The sequence below is a fragment of the Lepidochelys olivacea genome, assembly GCF_965140295.1.
Source record: "Lepidochelys olivacea isolate rLepOli2 genome assembly, chromosome: 19".
Lineage (NCBI taxonomy): Eukaryota > Metazoa > Chordata > Testudines > Cheloniidae > Lepidochelys > Lepidochelys olivacea.
This window is the reverse complement of record NC_140429.1, coordinates 15,552,356-15,569,018: the sequence shown is the minus strand read 5'-3', so window position 1 is coordinate 15,569,018 and position 16,663 is coordinate 15,552,356. Positions and strand designations below refer to the sequence as shown.

Here is a 16,663-nt window from a genome sequence, read left to right as displayed (position 1 = left end):
TTCTGCAAGCAAAATGCCAGGCCATAATAACCGAATCCCCGGACAGCTGGCTTACTAGCCTTGCCACTCTTTAGGACCTGCCCTTGGAGACTGACACGCCCTTACCAGCTTACTTCTTTTTTCAGAACCAGGCCCGTTTCGAAGTTTCAAGCAAACGAATGTGAGTGAGCTACAAACCCGCTTGATTGGTGCTGAGTGGACTGGCTGGGAAGGCCGGGCTTTTAAAAATAGGCAACATTCTGAATTCATCTGTTCTGTGTTCCATGGTTTTTCTGAGTGCGGTGTCTTCCCTCTCACCATGTAGGGCCCCGCTTAAATGCCAGCCAAGACTTCGTAGGGATGGAATGGGCTGCTGGTGACATGGCGAGTGGGAGAGTGGTAGCCAACACCAAACACGCCAGTGCAAATTTTGGCCAGGGATTGTCAACCTCCTCCACTTCTCTGTGAACTGCTGCAGAGCTTTTTAACCCAGAGCCACCCAGCACCTGTCCTGAGGTTTCCTCAGGCCGATAAACACTCAGGGATGTATCGAGAATTCAGCTCCTCTCTGGACAATGGGGCTGAATTGGCCTCGGCGGGAGCTCGCCCTATGATTCTAGAGGGAGCAGGCAGTCTACACCTGAGGGTTAGGCCAGTGAGTCACCCTCTGTTGACGCTTCTGACATCGGGCAAGTTGCTTTTTCAAACTAAGTATTTTTTTGTTAGTTTCATAACTCGGGAGCAGACCGTGCACATGCCCAGTCAGGGCAGACACAGCTTTGCCACCAGCCCTGTATTAATAACAGTCATTATTGCAGGGTTGCGGGATTTGACCGCAGTGCCCCTGCTAGACATACCTCATCTGGAACCAGCGTCCCTCCCAGCCCCCCAGCTGCGTCTCCGCCTGCCTGCTGACTTACTGCGTTATGCCTCACTTCAGTCCAATACCAGAGAGCCAGTGGAATTCTGGTGCCATTGTCCCTCTCTTTCTGAAGTGGTCAGGACCCCATTTCTAAACATGGCTGCCTGGCCCGCCCCGTAACCACAAAGCCCCAGATGTGTGTGCAAAAGCCTGTGAGAGCACACACGTGTGTGTGAGAGCTGAAGTGTCCCTAGTGTTTTAGCACAGACTGGACTTGGTGTTAGTGATTCTCAAGAGGATTCTTCCTGGAGGCTGCTGGACACCAGCAGACCCTGAGGTTCTCTCTGGCTTCCAGCCTTTTCTGCCTAGTGCCGCCACACAGGGTCTCCCCTGGCCTGGGCTCCGTCCACACGCATGGAAGAGGTGGCTGAGGGCACTATGGAGGCAATCGATGTGTATTCAATTTAAACACCCACCTTTCTATGTGTCTGTGAGGCTGTGTCTACACGACAAACCGCAGAGCAGCAACTACGGCGCTGCCCAGTAGACACATCCCACAGCATGAAAGGGGGTTTCCATCGCTGCAGTAAATCCACCCCTCCGGAAGGCATACAGAAGAATTCTTCCGTCAACCTTGCAGCATCTCCAGTGCGGGTTAGGTCAACCTACCTACGTCACACAGGGCCTGACATTTTTCACAGCCCTGAGCGATGTACCTTCCTAGACCGACTTATGTCAGAGCTGTGAGGAGAGCCGAGGGAGGCCCAGATTTCTGGGCTGACTCCCCATGCACCAGGCTGTCCAGCCAGCCAGGGTCCATTCATCTGCCACTTCCAATTCTCCCTGCCCCTGGCTGGTTTGCTGGCACCGTGCCAGGGCCGGACGCTGCAGAAGGCAGCTTGCATAGGCTGTCAAGAGGCTTTTGCAGTCAGTGAGGTCATGGACCGCTAAATTCTGGGATATTGTTAGTGAATCAGGAAGGGAGGGAAGAACAGGAGGAGGGCAGGGAGACTTTGTAGACCCCCAGTGCGCAAACACAGCCTCCTCTGCCACTCCAGCTCTAGGCTCCCCCCCACAGCTCTGCCAATGCACCGACCTGCAGAATCTCTCAGCTATTCCAGCCCTGGGCCTCTCTTGAGTACAGGCTACCCATCCTGATGAAGGCAGTGATGGCTTTATGATGTTGATAACCATTCACCCGAGTCCAGATTGAGAACCCCAAACTCATTCCATTGATGACCTACAATCTAAGTATGACCTACTACCTACAAATAGCCTAAGCCCCTCAGATACTATGGAGAGGAGGGCAGTATAAGAACCTGAATACATGTCATTGGGAAGCTTGCCAGTCCCAGGTAGACACATTGTCTTTTTAAAGCCATCACAGCCTGGCCTGAGGCAGAATCTCAGAGCAGCCAGGACATACTGTGACATTCCCTCCAGGTGCATCATCAAACAACTGCCTGACCATGCCCATGTCCCTAGCCATGGCCTGTGACCTGGCTCGCCTGCGGAGCAGCTGGGCTTCACGCTCACAGCAGCCTCGTGTTCTGAGCACCCAGCACATTAATTCCCTGAGACATAATTACTCCTTGTATTATTTACAGCGAGGCATGTCGGACTTCCATCATCTCGAAAGCAATGTTGGTTCAAGCTCATTTCATCCAAATAGACCGGCTCTGGATGGTCGGGCTGAGAGACTTTTCTCACCCTCTTTCCCGGGAAGGCGCACTCCCAGCGAGCCACTCACCCACCGCTGCAGCCTAGGGGAGCTGGCCTCTGACAGCTTCTCCGGAGCCCAGCCAGACATGATCCCCCTTTTGCGCTCAGGACTGTGTGGGGAGAAGCTTCTTGAGAAGCACAAAGAGAGCTGAATCAGACTGCCTCTGCCTCAAAGCTTCCACGGCAACTTGACTCTTCCCTCCGCCCCTGCACCGAGGCCAGCCCTGCTGAAGGGCACTGCTCTGGGCGGCCCCCCGCACCCCCCCCCCCCGCCATTCTAAACTCATGAAGGCTCCCAGCATGTCTGCGAAAAAGGTCAGTCACCGTAGCCCTCTGTTACGGGGAGGCAGCGTGACCTAGTGGGTTGAACACTGGCTTGGTATTCAGGAAACCTGGGTTTTATTCCTGTCACTGCCACTGGCTTACTGGGTGAGCTTGGGCAAGTCACAGCCCCGCTCTGTGCCTCAGTTTCCCCATCTGTAAAACAGGGATAGTGATTCTGACAACCTTTGTGAAGAGCTTTGAGATCTAGTGCAATGCACTGTTGAAGAGCGACGGATTATTATTTTACAGGTGGGGAAGCGATCAGAGAAGGCAAATGACTTGCCTGAGATCACATATGAAGTCAGTGGCACACGGCTGGCAATAGAAACTGGTGTCCTGAGGCTGAGTCTGTGCTTTAACCACAAGCCAATGCTTTTAAACACCAGCCGAGCACTTCGTTAGCAAACTTGATTGATCAGAGCAGCCTGCGAACAATGCCATGCCGAGAAAATCCATGGAGTTTACAAGGCATCCACTACATGATATGAATTTGCATTAAACCATCTCCCTGCTATGGCCTGAAACAATCTGTGACACAGTGAGGGCTCTGCAGGGGCCCTTCCATCAGCTCTGATTAGAAACACAGAGCCAATTTCTGCTCTCGGCGACACCGCTGGGAATGCAGAGCAGCTCCACTGCACTGCATAGAGTTCCGCTGGATTTCCACTGCTGTCTCTCCGGGCAGAAGCTGGGCCAGACACTTTAAAAAATAAAAATCAACCCGAGAAGAACTGGCTGGAGTAGGTTTAACCCTTCAACTGCTGGTGTTTTCCAGACTCTGTTCCTATGCCCTTCTCGCCCCAGGCATGCACAGGACCGTCACATACACCAGTCTCCACCTTCTGTGTGTGATTGTGGACTGCTGTCTCCAAAGGGCACTGCAGATGAGGATCTGTGAGGCTCCTGAAATGTACCATGTCCATCAGCGCCAAGCCATTCCCAGGAGTGTAGGAAGGCCCATGCTGGATCAGACCTGTATCCCTCCCAACAGTAAGCAGCTATGGGGTGATTTTCCCCTGGGAGAGTTTCTTCCAGACCCTTAAGAGCCAGCGAATGAAGCAGGAGATTCTTTCCAAAACCTGCTCGTTACTAACGCTGGACATTTGCATTCTGTCCAGTGTACCCCGCAAAGAGCTGATATAATTGGCCACAGTCCTCCTTTCCCAAGTGCCCACCACGGGTCACAGACCCTGGTCAGCAGATGTTCAGCTGCATGTGTGTTCTCCTTGTGTGTTGTCCCAGCTCTGTGCAGACAGCTGGCACAGTAGATCTCTAGGGAACCGCCCAATGACCACAAGATCCATTAAGGTGCGAAGGCACCCGGCCAGGTTTACTGTCAGCAAAGCACGGTCCTAGCTCCCTGGATCAATGTCTACAGTTACACTAGCACGGATGCCCATGGCAATGGACGCAGCTCAGTCAGTGGCAGGACTTTCCACTGCCCCCTTGGCTGGACAAAGACACTCCCTCTGAGATACATCTTTATAAACCAATACAAACAAGTGACGTATCACCCTCAACATATCGGGGTGCCACCCTCTGATGTATTAGGGCACCACCCATTGCCTTGTATCTATAGGTTCGATCAAAACATCTCTATTCATCATGCTGTCATCCTGACCTTATCCTTAAGCTGGGTCAGCATGTTCCTGTTACCTTTGGGGAATGTGTTTATCGCGGTGTTCTGGTACCACCCTTTTGGAATGTGCTTGCATGAGTGTTTTGTGCCTAGCTCCTCTTAGGAATATGTGTTTTTACAGTATCAGCCCTACACGTACCAAATTCTGTGAGCAAGGCCTGCCTCTTGCTCACAACTTAACTTTGTTTTATATAAGCAAAGTTTTGACTACTTTAGCTCAGGCCTCTGATACAAGGGCTTATGTCTCAGGCTGTCTTTCTACTCCAGCCCCTACAGTAGATCCTGCCCTCAGTTCCCAGGAGGATTCCCATGGGTGTAGATGGACATTACACTCACAGAGTTATTGCAGACTGTGGGCCATAGCGCCACAGGCCATCCTGGGAGCTGAAGAACTATCATGCCCCTTATTTCACAGAGGGGGAAACTGAGACAAGAGAAGGGCTGTGACTTGCCCAATGAGTCAAGGATGGAGCCATGTCTGAAACCCAGGAGTCTTGACTTCCCATCCCCTACTGTAACCACTGAACTGTGCTTCCTCCCAGTTACAGGGCTTGCTGCTGCAGCAGCACTGGAGGGTACTAGTAAGAGATATATAGCTGTGTGTAAACGGATAGATGCTGTAAATGTGCGACATACATATACAGGAGAGAATAGACTAAAGAGCGCTGGTGCCTTCTCAGTTTAGTCTGAGTGGCTCCGGATTTGCATTAACGATGTGCGGGTAGGTGGTGAGGACTGTAATGGAGAGGAAACTTACACAATAATAAAATTGTCAGTTCCCATTTATAATCTGGTTAGCAGACAGTGCAGTGTAACCAGAATCTCCATAAATCTGAGCGTCCTGTGCAGGGAGCAGTTTAATTCTGCCTTTGGTCTCTGGGAAGGGCCTTTGCTGAGACGGATCGCATGGGGCAGAGCGCTGGAGGGTTCATCTTTCACTGCATGCCAGCCGATGTCCTTGTCCGTCCTCGCTGCGCCTGGAGTGACAAAGCATCAAAGCAAGAGAGCAGGCAGGGAGGGTTTCAAGTGGCACCTTCAAAGCATGAGCTCAAAGCACAGAGCTGCAGTTCTAGGAGGCAGTGATCAGTACACAAACACCTTTTGCCTCTGGGTGGGTCTCTGAACTACCACTGAGTGGAATCTGGCCTGGGTGCTCTTAGCTCCTGGGCTAGTGCAAGCTGCTAGTCCTGCCCTACCTGGATCAATAGCAGGAACTGGACTTGTGACCTATAGATCTAAAGGTTGAAACTCTTATTGCTGGAGCTAACGGATAGCGGTGTTACCTGGAAGCAACAACAGACTCATAAACCACTTATATGGCCCAGCCACTAGAGGGCAACAAAGACCTGTATGTCTCACGTGGCGCTGTGCAAGGAAATCGTAGACTCACAGAAAGGTGGGGCTGGAAGGGACCTCGAGAGGTCACCAAATCCAGCCACCTGCGCTGAGGCAGGGCCAAGTAAACCTAGATCCTCCCTGACACAGGTTTGTCCAACTTGTTCTTAAAAACCTCCCATGACAGGGATTCCACAACCTCTCTTGGGCAGCTGTTCCAGAGCTTACCTATCCTTACAGCTAAAATGGTTTCCCTATGAGCTAACCTAAATCTCCCTGGATGCAGATTAAAGCCCATTACTTCTTGCTCTACCTTCAGTGGACTTGGAGAACAACTGATCCCCATCCTCTTTATAGCAGCCCTTAACCTATTTGAAGACTTATCAGGTCCCCCTTCAGTCTTCTTTTCTCCACACTAAACATGCCCGTTTTTTTTAACCCTCCCTCACAGGTCAGGCTTTCTAAACCTTTTATCAGTTTTGTTGCTCTCCTCTGGACTCTCTCCAGTTTGTCCACATCTTTCCTAATGCACAGCACCCCGGTAGCTGGGGAAAGGCCAGTCACAGAGGAGGCGGTGCGGCTGTCCAGAGGAGCTGAGGCAGGGGGTGTGGCTCTTGCCAGGGGGTAGGCTGTTCTCCTGGGTCTCTGCAGCACCCCAAACCCCTGCACAAGATGAGGAATAGTGTGGGGATTGCATAGGGCAGCACAAAACAATGACCGCTCCACAGGAGTGGCTCTGAGGGAGCTGCAGAGAAGCAGCCTCTCTCTGCGATGAGGAGGTTCTCTCCTTTTCCACCCAGAGGTGACTTTCCTTCCTGTTGTGACTTTCCCACTGGACCCCTCTCACGGGGACACAGGCTCCTTCCCCCTACTACAGAACTGAATGCTCACATGAGCAGGGATCTTAGCCCAAGGCCCCAGGGCCAGAAGGTTCTGATCAGCCTCAGGGGGCTTCTGGGTACAGGAGGAGATGGGCCCAAGCAGTGACCCAAGCTGAGATCACACCTGTCACATCCAGTCCAATATCCCTCTTCCTGCTGTGCAGATCAGGCCAGCAGTCCAGGTTCTCTGACATTCTGCCTCTACCTATGGTCAAACCCTGATGCTTCAAAGGGAGCTGACACCCCCTTGGCCCTATTCCCCGACCCCCATAAATGCACCTAGCCAGTTCTGCAATGCTGCACCTGGAGGGCTGGTGGGGAATCCTTCCTGACTCCCCAGGGGGTATGCTGATGCCCAGAAGCTTGAAGTTTGAGAACCCCAAATGCTGGAGTCAGCATGTACATTCTGGAGCAGGTTCTGTTCCTAGAGGGAATGCTGTCCCCACTCATCCACCTACGTGAGCTTGCCGAAGGTTTGATTTCACCTCCTTGCTGGATTGTTAAGCGTAGTGAAGAATACTCAAAACAGAGACAGCTGTACTGGGCAAGTGGATTGGTACACAGCTATAGGGTCTTGCAAAACATATGCCCTGGAGAGGGGCTGGGGGCTTGTGGCCCTGCTAAGTGAAGTGCTCTATCCTGATCACCTCGAAACCCTGCGGCAGCTGCTATGCTCTGGCTCTCTGACGTGCTTCCAGTAGCATGGAGGGAAGGACGGGGGCTAGGTTTTGAAGCTCCTGTCTTTTTAATGAGAGCATCTCAGCTGCCTGGGCAGATGCAACACATGAAAGTTATGAGCCTCACTTAATTCACTTTCCGCCAAGCAGGTCTGGTAAATGGAGTCCCCATGGATTACTAAGGCAAAATGAATCTGGGGAGAGCCTACAGGCAAACAGAGGCTACCTTAATAGCCTGTGAAATTAAAGCTCCTTATGTAGTTACCAATTAGCTGTAATTGAATTAAAGGCAGGAGTGTGGGAGCACTTCCACATGGAGCCTTAGAGAAGTACAGAAGTGCATTTGCCCAGTTGCCTCTTCCTGTCTTTCTTTCTCCCCAACTCTGCACAGCCGCTGCATCCACAGGCCATTCCCTGTGGCAGCTCACGCCAGGGCACTCTCCTGACCTGATGGGAAATGAGCCACCGTGCCTACCCGGGGCAGCGAGCCTGCAGGCTGCCATGCAATCCCTGCTCTCCAGGGGCCTGTGCTGGGCACCCCTGCTGGTCCTGTCCCTCCTGGGAACGCAGCAGCCGCCCCCCTGCACATGTTCCTGAGCTCCAGCAGGCAGCGGGGCGTGAGCCAGGAGCGCAGGGTCTCCTGGGGATGCTGCACAAGCACTCGATGTGCTTCCCCACTGGGCATTCAGACCCTGCTACACACAGGAGCACCCCAGCTAATCTGCACCCCCATGCCAACGGGCACGGAACTCATGAGGGCCTGACTTTCAAAGAGCTTCACACCCTGAACTCATTGACACGTTTGGCCTGTAAGGATCCCTGCTCTACCAGTCGAGCCCTGCCCCGTAGGCAGAACAGGGGGGCGCTGTGCTGGTGGAGAGGAGGGACGGGGATCACTGAGCAGGGGGCGAGGTATTGCCTCCAACGCAGTGTGGGGGCCCCTGCGCTGAGGGGACATCTGCACAGCACCCGCCGGGCACAGGCTGAGCAGGCCTGGATGCAGCCTGCACGGGGACGCCAGCACTGAAGGCAGTGCAGCATTGGTAGCACAAGCCCAGCACAGAGCCTGCTACATATTCCCCTTGCTAGCCCGAAGCTGCCCTGACCTCACTGCTCTTGGGTACGTCTACACGGCAATAAGAGACCCACGGAGCAGCTGCGGCTGGCCTGGGTCAGCTGACTCGGGGTTCGGGCTGCAAGGCGATATGATTGCAATGCCTGGGGGAGGTGGGGGAGCCCAGGCGGCAGCTTGAGCCTGACTGTCTACACTGCAATGTTTAGCCCCACAGCTCGAGCCCGAGTCAATTGACCTGGGCTCTGAGACTCGGGCCACAGATCTTTGACTGCAGTGTGGACGTACCCAGTGTGACCCACACCAAGCAAGCTCAAATGGGCTCGGCCATGCACAGCTTTTGCTGTATAAACGTACCCTGAGACACGGACACACACTGTGACTGAGAGACAGGCTGACTTATGCTGAGATTCAGACACACACACACAGTGACACAGATACACCACACAGAGACACACACACAGACTGACAAAGATAACACAGAGTGATTCAGATACCACACACACACACGGTAACACAGATATACCACACACACAGTGATTCAGATACATCCCACAGAAACACACACACACAACCCTTTATACTGATGTTTCTGATTGATTAGTTCACCCGTCAATACCATATGAGAACAACTGGAGGAAAGAATCTGGTGTACGTCTGTGTGTGCAGGACTGAGGGTGTATGAGTGTGAGCCTGACTGTGTATCTGTAAGTCTGGTGTGTGCCTCAGTGTCCTGTGTGAGGGGCATAGAGCTGATTTATATTAATGTGCATCTGGGGCTATGGGGCAGGGGGTTGTGTTTGACTCTCTCTCTCTCTGTATGATTACATGTAATGGGTGTGTTGTTTGTATTAGGCCTATGCTTCTGGGGGGAGGGTGCCTGTGTGTGTGTGTATTGTGTGCCAATGTCACTCCCTGTGATATGCATCTGTATGTGTGTTGTATGTATGTATGTAACTAAGAGGAAGTTGCAGGTGTATCCCTGGATGTGTGGGTGCATCTGTTTCTCCATGACTCCCTCCGATGGGCATTTGGGTGTATTGTGGATATGTGTGTCTCAGGGGGTGTGTGTGTGTGTCTTTGTCTGCATGTGTCACGTAGCAGAAGATAGTCTCCAGCTCTCTCTCACACACACACACACACACATCCATTGCCCTGTTGCTGCAGGCAGTATCAGGATAGCGGCTGTGATTTATGGTGGAGTTGTGCTGTACGAAGTCACAAAACAACATTTTGTGGTCAGACCCGGAGGCCCTTACAGAGTGAGAGTGAGACAACGAGCTGACCCTTCGATCCATTCCTCAAAGCACCTGCAGTTCCTGTTTCCAGACAGGTGAAACAGTAATCGAAAAAGGAGCAAAGAAAGTCGTTCAGCATCTGGAGCATTTTAAATAAGGTGGAAAAAAAAGACAAACCCACTGGCTCTGGCAAGCTCAGCTTTGATGAACTTCTCTCTCCACTAGGAAGCTGCCTCCCCATGATTCCCCCACACTGCACATCACCAGTAGAATCGTTTCTACTTAGGCCTGGTCTACACTCCAGAGTTAGGGCGACGGAAGTCACCTTGTGTCAACCTCTTCATGCACGTGTCTATGTTCAGATTTGTCTCTGGCTGATGTAAATGTCCCATTCTAGCAGCACAGTGAAACCACCCCTCAATGGCACGTTTGACCTACTGCGGTTGGCACAGTGCAAGTCTAGACACTGCACAACCTGTGTCAATCCTAACAGTTTTCCAGCAGCTGTCCCACAATGCGCCATTCCCTGCAAAATGACCACTCTGGCCACAGTTTTAAATTCCTCTGCCCAGGGGTCACAGAGACAAGAAGAGGCTGAGCAGGCTCAGCTACGAACCAGCCATAGAAACATGGACCTCTTCGAGCAGATTGCTGGGGGATGCAGGAGAAGGCGTACGACGGGGACCAGCAGCCATGCCATATGAAAGCGAAGGAGCTGCAGCAGGCCTACCCCAAAGCCAAGAAGGCCAACAATTGATCTGATGCTGAGCCACAGACCTGGTGCTTTTACAATGGACTGCGTGCCATACTTGGCAGAGACCCCACCAGCACCAGCAGACCACTGCACATACCTTGGAGGAGTCCGAGACAGAGGCCCCTGCAGTGAACAGTGAGGAGCAAGGGTGGGGAGATGTGGTGGGGAACGCCAGCCATGCCGCAAGCCAGGACCTGTTTGAATCTCTGCCACAGACCAGCCAGTCTGACCAGGCAAACGCAGATGAGCCTGCTGAAGAGGAAGGGGCCTCAGGTAAGTGTGTGCATGCATTTTTTCTTACAATCTTTAAATGTAAAGATGGCAGCCGCCCGGACCAGTGTTTTACCCATATGAGAAGGGCTGGAGCTGTTAGCATCTGCTTTTCACTCCCCTCTTGGGATAGGCAGAGATGGGAGGCAGGCAGAGCAATTTATTTATGTCCATGGGCATGGCCCTTTGAGCCTCCTAAGAGATCTCGATGAAGCTTCCTTGGAAGCACTCTGCAATCCTCTCTCAAATGTTTCTAGGGATGGCTGCCTTGTTTCTTCCTCTGAGGTAGGGCACTTTCTTGCGCCACACTGCGATAAGTTTGGCTGGCATCATTGCAATAAACAGGCTAGTGGCATATGGGCCCAGGCAGCTTTGGGACACCAGCAGCAGCTGTGGTCTCTATGCCTTTGTGACCCTTGTTAGGGGGCTTATTCCTTCACCCACTTACTTCCCTGGTCCTTCTCACATGAACAGAGAGCAACAATACCCGAAGTCCAAAGATGCAAACAATTCGATGTTTATTGGGGTGAACTTCCAGCAAGCATGATTCCAGTTTCCTTCCTTAGTATCCTCCTTCCCAGCTTTGACACCTCAGAGCCTTACACCTGTGTCCCTGTTCCCATTCCTACCCTTAGCCAAACATGATTCCAACTTCCTTACTCCCATTCCCTGTTCCCATTTCCCCCTTTAGCAAAACATGATTCCAATTTTCTTACCCCCATTCCCTGTTCCCATCTCCCCCTTTAGCAAAACATGATTCCAGTTTTCTTACCCCCATTCCCTGTTCCCATCTCACACACCCACATGCCCACCCCCACCCACACCCCGTCACTTCCTCATTGACTACAGATTATATAGTAAAACTTGAGTTCTGCTTAGCTATACCTTAACCAATCATTTTAACCAATTATATCCCACCACCTCAATTAGTTTACACCCAGCAAAATTAATTATACAGCAGACAGGAACAATCACAGAACCAGACAGAGATTATACAGAAAAACAACAGCAAAGTGGGAACTATAATGACAAAACAATACAGAAGTGAGGATTTCACATCCCAGCTATTGATAAGTGAGTTCTTGCCAGACAGGATGCTATCAAACTAAGTTTCCTTTTACATTTTCTAGGCACTTCCCTTTCTCTGGAGGTGATAGGAATACAATCCTGTCCTGATAGTGCCTAACAGCCCAATAGCACCTTATTTCAATGTGACTAGGTTGGAATGTGAGGATGTGACCGTTCGCTTCCCAGCTTATGGCTGCCTCTGCTGCTTAGCCAAAGGCCTTAGCCTAAGAACAGGGCCTCAGACTGTCACAGTAAGAGAAGGCCCTTACACCGGCAGACAGTGATTTTGATTCTTTCTTTTATACCTCTATCACTAGCCAAGTGATAAGAATACACCTAAATTCTTAGAGTACAGGCCTTTGCAGACAGGCCTGAATATCTATATCCTAACAACCCTCAGGAGTAAGACATCAGCTAAAATCACCACTGTCTGTGGCAAATAGTGCCAGTATTCAGTGCCATTGCCCCATGCTCATGCCCATGGAATAGGGACTGAAATTTTGTAGCTTCATGCAATAGAAAATCCTTTCCCTCTTCCCCCATCATCCCTGGTGGGCTGTACTCACCATGGCTGGGGCTGGACTGCAGTGCTGTGCCAAGGTGCTCCAAAGCTGAAGTGTCAATAAGCATTTCTTGTTCAAAGTGTTTATGGGAATAAGGGAAGGGAGTTTTGAAACTTATCTTTCCCTTTCCCTTATGTGTGTAAATTCAGAGGTACATCTGTCGATTTTAATCAGCAGCTGCTTCTGGTGCCCCCTCCATACCCACAGAACTCTTGACTCTGATGAGGAGGAGAGAGAAGAGGATTCGGGAGGACATATTCTGTGAGATCCTGCAAGCCAGTGCTACATCACACTGTGAGGTTGGAGGGCCAATATGACCAACAGCCTGGTGAAAGGCAGAAAGGACAGGAAAAAGGCCCGGGACTCCCAGCAGGAAAAGGAGAAGGAGATGCACCAGGACATAATGGGTCTTTTCAGGCAGCAAACCCCAATGCTGCAGACCCTGGTTGACCTACAGATCCAAAAATCCTGGTCTCCCCACCCTTTGCAGTCCTGGGAGAACTCCATGGTCACACACTGCTCCCTACACTCCCCAACGATGGCATGGTTGGGCACATCCTTACTCCTACCACTTGATGCTGGGAGACAGCAAGGAAAACCACAGCTTCACAAACACTGACCTACAAGAACCACAGCTCGAGAATGTGTAGCCACAATGGCCTACATTTGTTACTCAGATGGACATGAATGCGGCCTTTCTAGTTTTAAATTTTCACCCCATTAATCTTTTTAAAAATGTGTATAACATTGCCTCTGGGTTTTTTGTGCACATTGATTTTCCACACTGTTTTTCCCCACTCAATAAAGTTCTATTTTTGGAGAATCAAATTATCTTCATTAGTTCATAACAAATATTGCCAAATACATAGTGATAGTCTAAGCAAATGGCACTTGTAAATCCACACCAAGCACCACAGAATTCATAGCTTTGGGAGAACACCCAGTCATATTTATAAATGTACAGCAAGCCCTACACAATTCTTAGCAGTACCCAAAGCTCCCAGAGAAACTCCAGCAGAGAATGTGTCTGTGGCTGACCATTAAAGTACTGTTTCCTCACCAGGATAGCTCCACATTGAGCTCTTCTAATGGCCCTTGTGTCTGGCTGTTCAAAGTCAGAGATGTCTCCTCCACCTCAACCTTGGTGGTAGTTTTTCCCCATTTGCCTCACAGATATTATTCAGGACACAACAGGCATGGGATGTTTTTCTCATGGAGATCCAAACAAGTGAGTGAACACCGCCAGCGTCCCATCAATCTACCAAGAGCACATTCAACTGTCATTCTGCATCTGCTGCGCCAGTAGTTGAATATTTCCTTGGTGCTGTCAAGGTGGCCAGTGTATGGCTCCAGAATCACTATTGGCATGTCAGTATCACCAATGGTAATCCGCTGGTCAGGAAAGAATGTCCCTTCTTGCAGCTTTCTGAACAGTCCTGTGTTCTTAAAGATGTGAGTGTCATGCACCTTCCCTCACCAGCCACACTGATGTCGGTGAAGAATCCCCAGTGATCCACCAACACTTGCATAACTGGAGAAAAATAGCTCTTTCTGTTGATATACTCTGTGGCAAGGTGGGCTGGTGCCAAAATAGAGATATTCATGCCATCAATCACCCTACCACAATTTGGGTGCAAATCCATCCACTATGTCCTGCACACTGCAGAGAGTTACAGTCTTGCATAGTAGAAGCTGATTAATGGCCCTATACATTTGCATGTCAATGGTCTCCACAGTGGATTTTCCAACTTCAAAATGATTTCTTGCTGACCAGTAGCAATCCAGTACTGCAAGCTTCCAGAGTGCAATTGCTACTTGCTTCTGCACTGCCAATGCTGTTCTCATTCCGGTGTCCATGCACTGGAGACCTGGAGCGAGCTTGGAACACAGGTCCAGGAATGTGGCCTTTCGCATCTGAAAGTTCTGCAGCCACGGCTTGTCATCCCAAACTTGCATTATGATGTGATCCCACCATATGTGCTCATTTCTCAGGCCCAGAAGCAACACTCCACCATCTGCAACTGCTCCGTGAACACCACCAAAAATCTTGAATTGGTTTTTGCTGTGTCCCTCCGCAAACTGTCCTTGAAAACATCCTCATGTCCCTGGATGTTGTGGTACTTTCTGCAGGTCTGCAAATACAGGAGAATCGTGCACCCTGTATTTCCAATGTTCATGAGAATAGTGCAGAGCTGTGTGGGCTCCATGCTTCTATCAGAAACGGTGGATACTAAAAATGCCTTGCAGATTTGTGGGATTTAAAAAAAAAAAAGGATATCAAAATTATGGGTTATGGGTGGCATTATGGGATGGAGAAAATTGAATGCTGGAAACTTGACCCCTCTCTCTTGATCCCTGGGTAAGTCATTACTATCCTACAATACATTTTGCAAAAAATTTTCCAGAAGGCATTGCACCAGAAAGTGGCATGTGGCACACTGGGATAAGTACTTGTGGTGCACCGCACTTTGCATCAACACAAGCACTCCTGATGAATACGTGCAGTTTGCACATGCCTGAGCAATATACAAACCTCAGCAGCTGAACACGGACCACAGTTGTTAGTGTAGACATGGCCTTAGACCAGGGATAGGCAACCTATGGCACGCATGCCAAGGCGGCATGCAAGCTGATTTTCAGTGGCGCTCACACTGCCCGGGTCCTGGCCACAGCTCTGGGGGGGTTCTGCTGCCGGCCTGGGGTCCCAGCCACTGGCCTGGGGCTCTGCAGCCACCCCCAGCTGTGGCCCCCTGGCCCCAGCCTGGGGCAGTGAGGGGTGCAGACAGGGGCAAGAGGGGGCACACCTCAGCACCCACACCTTAAAAATTGTTCAAGCGCCACTGTGCTGGGTTGTTTTTAAGTCCTGATTTGCTGCTTCCATCACTCTCACGCCACGTGGACCCGCACGCTGCCTTGGACACTGAGATTAGAATGTACACTCAAGAACTGGAATCACAATTTTCTGACAGATTTCAAGATTTCCAGCGATTTGGCCCAAAGCTTTCTTTTCTAATTAAACCTGAAAAGTTCAACGAAAGCGACTTGGATTTGTCTGTATTTCGGTGGATGGGTGTTGAAGATTTCGAAATGCTGCTCATTCAGTTAAAAAGCTTAGAATTGTGGGTATCAAAGTTTGGAGAGCTGCGGAGAGCACTTGAAGCTACCGAGAGAGATCATGGGGCCTCTATTCTGACCTGCTGGACGTCCCTGCCAGTGAAATTTAACTGTTTGAAGAAAATTGAGTTTGCAATGCTTTCAGCATTTGTATCCACATACCTGTGTGAACAGGTATTTTCACACATGAAATGTGTCCTCTGTCCCGCTGGTTAACAACTGATCACTCAGAAGCCTGTGTGCAGCTTAAAGTGTCCAAATACCTGCCAGACACTGGAAAACTCAGCAAGGAAAAGCAAGGGCAAGGATCACACTAAACTGATAAGATCTGCATTTTAATTTAATTTTAAATGAAGCTTCTTAAACATTTTAAAAACCTTATTTACTTGACATACAACAATAGTTTACAGAAAAGGAGGACTTGTGGCACCTTAGAGACTAACCAATTTATTTGAGCATGAGCTTTTGTGAGCTACAGCTCACTTCATCGGATGCACCACGAAAGCTCAGGCTCAGATAAATTGGTTAGTCTCTAAGGTGCCACAAGGACTCCTTTTCTTTTTGCGAATACAGACTGACACGGCTGTTACTCCGAAACAATAGTTTAGTGATATATTATAGACTTGTAGAAAGAAACCTTCTAAAAACATTAAAATGTATTAGTGGCGTGCGAAACCTTAAATGACAGTGAGTAAAGGAAGACTCGGCACGCCACTTCTGAAAGGTTGCCGACCCCTGCCTTAGACTGCGGCTAGGTATTGAAGCTCTGTAGAGATGGTAAGTAACCAACCCTCCTGATAACCCTGTTAGGAGATGAGTATTGATATCTCCTCCTGGGGGGGGTGGGAAAGAGAGGCTTGGTGATCTGTTTAGCCTGTAAGCTCTTTGTGGCAGGGAATGTCTACTATTCTATTTGTACCATGCCTAGTGCCTAATGCATTGCGGCCCTATTGTAATAACCATGATTATTATTAAGGGTACAGTTTGGTCATGGAGGTCACAGATTCCATGACTTTACTGGAGCTCCGTGACTGCTTCGGCTTCAGCCCTGGCTGCAGGAGCAGCCCCCACCGCAGGAGCAGCGGCCGGGGCTGGAGCAGTCCCGGTGGCTGGGTCAGTCCCCAGGGCTGGATCATCCCCTGGGACTGGGTCAGTCCTCGGGCTG

The 16,663-nt window shown here is 50.4% G+C and overlaps 1 protein-coding gene and 1 long non-coding RNA gene across 2 annotated transcripts in view; one reads left to right on the top strand and one right to left on the bottom strand.

Moving 5' to 3' along the window:
- The window catches only part of NKAIN1 (sodium/potassium transporting ATPase interacting 1), a 258,412-nt gene that overhangs the window by 177,847 nt on the left and 63,902 nt on the right, over positions 1 to 16,663 (top strand). The window lies entirely within an intron of this gene.
- The window catches only part of LOC311533150, a 36,403-nt gene continuing 25,108 nt past the window's right edge, over positions 5,369 to 16,663 (bottom strand). The window contains exons 2-3 of the long non-coding RNA XR_014714514.1: positions 10,581 to 10,735; positions 5,369 to 5,503 (exon numbers count right to left, since the gene is read on the bottom strand). This is a non-coding gene — a long non-coding RNA (uncharacterized lncRNA). The remainder of the gene's footprint in view (positions 5,504 to 10,580; positions 10,736 to 16,663) is intronic.